Below are 4814 nucleotides of genomic sequence, written 5' to 3' on the forward strand. Positions count from 1 at the left end.
TTACCTGGCTTGATACTTCTTACACCATTTATTGTTTTGTACTCAAACACTTTATTTGCAAAAATGGAAACTTCATTTCAATTTATGTTCAGTCTCTCCCCACCATGCATGAGTAACTAAATTTGTGAATGGGTTGAGAAGTACTTAGCTGGCATGACTTAAGCAATGCACTTTATGTGATCATCTTGTCTTATGTATGCTTCATTCATCATTTGGAGTACTTGAGATAGTAGTCTAAAGACAGAATCTAGGCTTGAGAGAGTCAGATTAAATTGCATAAGCAAGAGTAGAGACTTAGAAATAAGTTCTATCTGCTACATTCCATACACATTGCATGCATCCTAGAAATAGAAAATGTGGCATTATGCATTGAGAAATGTAGAGCATAATACTTGTGTATAACATGATCGCATGACTTGTACTAAATCTTAAGAAATGCTAGCGAAATCTCTTCTCAACCCCTTCATCGCATACTTGTTACAACACCACCCTTTCATCGCTTTGCATTTAATTCCATCGCATTAGAAAATCTAAGTTAAATCACCATCGCAATAGGATCAGAGAGTCCACCGCATATATATTTAGTAATCCCTACGTTCTACCCTGGACTTACCAAGACCCTAAGAAGACTTATACTTTGGCTTTGTTAGGAAAACTTACATAATCATCGCATCCACACATCCTTACATTGCATGATAAATCAACGCATCAATACGCGTCTAATGATGATTTCTCTTCTCTCACTCATGATTATGCTGATAGGGTGCATTAAATTCCATACCCTGATGTGCCGCCTGCAACACATCAAAAGTTCATTGGATCTTCACCGAATCAGCTACCAACTCAATCTGAGATTTGACTTCCACCACCCATGTCATATCATGCTTCATTGCCTAAGGTTGTTGCATTAACTGGTTATGCGATCATGCTTTTATTTCTGATATTTCTTGTTTGATCGCATCAGCGGGCAATCTGCATTAAAATAGCGACATTAGCTCAAAATTTAGATACATCAGGCATTGAAGATGTATGAATGCATATTGTGATTACTTTATAAATTATTTAGCAAAAATGTTGCACTTTCAAAACTTTCTTCTTTATGCTTTTAGATGAGAGAGATAAAATAAATTGTATTTCTACAAATTATCACATCCCTAAATTTAAAACATGCTTTTCCTCAAGAATATACTCAGGATTTCTTAAAGATTCGATCACCTTGATTAGTCTAATAGACCCCTCAAAGTGATTTACTCAGATTACTAGATTAGAACCTTCTTGAGTTTTATTCCATTTCTTTCTGAAATTATTTCCAAACTTGAGAAGCCACAAGCTTAATCGCCAATGCATAGGCTGCATAGCACCAACGCATAGGCTGCATCCATCACATCCAACGCGTCCAACACGTCCATCACGTCCAACGCGTCCAACCCGTCCATCACGTCCATCGTCACATGCCTCCCTTGCCACATGCCATCCATCGACGCATGCCTCGCACCGTGTTATCGCATGCCCTCGCACCACATGCCTTCGGCTACTTACCAACGCATCATAGCTTTCACTTATGCATTCACCCTTGGTACCAATGTATTGCTTATCCTTGCCCTCAACACTTAGCCTCTATAAGCCTTGATTGATACACACGCAACCTCATGTGTTCCCTCTTCTCCCTCAATGCATGTCTACACTATTCTTCCATACTTAACCAAATTTCCATTTGTAATATTATCTAAACTCACACATCTAAGTATTTCTAATACTTAGAATTTTCTTCCTTCATCTTCCTACTTTTTTTATCTTCTTTCATAATTTTACTTAACACACTTGTTGCTTACTTTTGTAGGAAAATAGAGTACGGGGTTGACAATTACCTCCCCCTTAAAGAAATTTCGTCCTCGAAATTTGCTCGGACTTACTTATAAGTAAAGTTTCACAACACCCTTTGGTCGTAATAATTTACAACCTTCTTCTTCTTTTCTTTTACTACACTTTCGCTGCGCTACTCTGATATTAACTTTGTTCATACCAAGTGATACTAATATGTATGAACAACTTGGTCATAATAATGCACTGTACTTGTTACATCATTTGATGACTCTTCCATTCTTTACTTAGTCATAGCATCTACTTTTTACTAGGGTGGTCTTTCCCCTCTCCTAGCAATACCACCGGAACATTCTTTTCAGTTGTCATACCTCTGAATTATTTGCTAGCTGTGGAATCATTATTCATGTCAGCTAAACTTCCCGACCTAACTGCGGGCACTCTTCTTAACATGTCTTATCTACCCATACTTAGGAGAAGACATTCATTCTATTATAACATTTCCCGTCTATGGCTTACTATACCACATACATAAGTTTTCTTAACTGTACCAGTCTTTAGCTTAGTCTCAATTCAAACTTCGAGCTATTATCCGGAACATCAGCAGGTCTGAACCTTTTCCTTTTTACCTTCTGCTGGCCATATTGTTCCTTATTTTATACTCAACGTGTCCCTAGTACATTTCAAGCTCATTTTTGCTCATCTTTTCTCTGAATTCACTAGAATAGATTTCACGTTTGCCACCAACCTCTAAGCAAATTTGTTAAATATTCTATTTTTAGTGAGAAGTTCATGTTTACCTGCGTGACTCTCGACTTCCCTTTTTGAAGTCTTCCTTCCTGAGTCACTGAAACTTTATCTTTCACTTACTAGAATCTCCGTTCTTTCGAATCTCAGAGCTTCTAAAGGTAGGGTCAGAGTTCTCGTTGTCAGTCTGTCTACTCTACTTGCCACTCTTACTTGACATCTTCCTTTTACTTAGGTAGTACACAGGCTAAGAAGTTAGGATTCAAACTTATATATATAAACTTTTCCCTTTTCTTCCCAAAATCTTTTGCTCTGATACCAACTTGTCACACCCCGCTCCAGATTATCCTCTTAACCTGGATGGAATGGTGACTGTAGCAGTTATCAACCCTTTTGCTGGCACTTACTGCCCATCTAACCTGTTAAACATTCTTAAACCCTTAAAATGTACATATCATGAATACACTGAACAATTAATTCAAAACTTAACACATTTTCATTACAGGGTTTTGCAGCATTGTTCATAAAGATTCTTACAATTTAGTGAGCCCCAACAAAAATACTAGTCACTAAACAGACACATGTGTACTAACTAACTACAGGTCTTCAATTAAGCTTCCTTCAACCTAACTCTTTAAGTGGCAGAGTAGCAGCAACGAACTCTTTTGGGAACTGACCGCTACCTGAAAGGAAAGACATTTGTAAACATGAGCTAAAAGCCCAGTGAGTGACTAACATTTAAACATAATGTTCATATATAAATTTCATATTTAGACTGAAAGCTTTTACTGAACTATAAACTTGGAAACTTTTATTCATGTCATCATTAACATCACATAACATTTTCTTACTATCCTAGACTATAACTTAGTCAATTTGTCTAAAGTGGCCCTTTTGCTCACTCCTATCATTCTTTACCATATTACAACTTAACTAGGAAGGAACCCTTTTTGTTCTCTTCCTACAATCATAACTTACATTCTTAGTTGAGAGAGAATCTTTACTCAACCTCTCAACATCCTCAATTCATGGCTAAATTGGAGTGTTCTCGACACTACCAATAACAACTTTTACTTACATTGTACAATTCTAGTTTAAGTACCGTCATACCTTAGGTACTATTGCTCAAATACCTTTTCCATGTCCTTCAGTATCGAGCTGCTCGGATACCTTCTCCATGTCCTTCAGTATCGAGCCATTCAAGTTCTAGGACAAAGCTTCAGTACCTTCTCCATGTACTTCATTACTGAGCTATTCATTTTCTAGTCCAAGCTTCAGTACCTTCTTCGTGTACCTCAGTACTGAGCTATTTATACTTACTTGCATATTCTCATCTCTTAATAACTTAGTTGCCCAAACACATTTCTTACTAACGCATCCTCATGGTCATTGTAAAATATAGCATAAACATAACATTAATGTGAGATGCGTTGCTACATAGCTATTTGAGAATAATTATCATAAATAGCTTCCAGTAAACATGCATTGCTAAACATTCATATGCTTAAGCAATCTACTTAAAACATTTAAAGCATTTAGAGTCACTCACAGTCTTTGGCGATCTCCTTCATGAATATACTTACTGTGTATTGAACACTTAGCCAAATTCTTAGGCCTTAACTTGACTAGGAAGCAACTTCATTACTATGTGTCCATGCCTTGCGTCCATACATTGCGTTAGGCATTCAAGCCTCCTATGCATCCAAGCCTTCAGTTCACGCCTACTACCCATCGCATGACCCAACGCATAGCAATCTTTGCGCCCATCACTCGGCTTATGCGCCCATCTGGTGGCACATCAATGCATGCCTCGTGCGTCCATCACTCGGCTTATGCGCCCATCTGGTGGCACATCGACGTATGCCCCATGCATCTATCACTCGGCTTGTGCGCCCATCGTCCAATGCAACCTTGTGTTTATGGCTTTAATATGCGTTGCATGGTCTGATGCTTCCTAGTGCATCCTTGCGGCCATTCAACCTCCAATGCATGCGCTCATCATCCTTGTCAAGCCCTTAAAGCTGCTTGTTTGCTCAACCCAAGCAGTTGCATGCTTACTTAAGGTTCCAGATTTAACTTACAATATTAATAATTAATTTTTCAGACCTTTTCTTAATGAATTTCCTTCTACAAACATTCTCTAAATTGTCTTAGCAAGCTTAACTTAAAATTTTAGCTCAGAGTTCCTCGTGGTTGTGCCGGAATTCTTAAATTATCAAAACTGGCCCAACTTACCTGAGAATTCG

The sequence above is a fragment of the Benincasa hispida genome, chromosome 11, assembly GCF_009727055.1.
Source record: "Benincasa hispida cultivar B227 chromosome 11, ASM972705v1, whole genome shotgun sequence".
Lineage (NCBI taxonomy): Eukaryota > Viridiplantae > Streptophyta > Magnoliopsida > Cucurbitales > Cucurbitaceae > Benincasa > Benincasa hispida.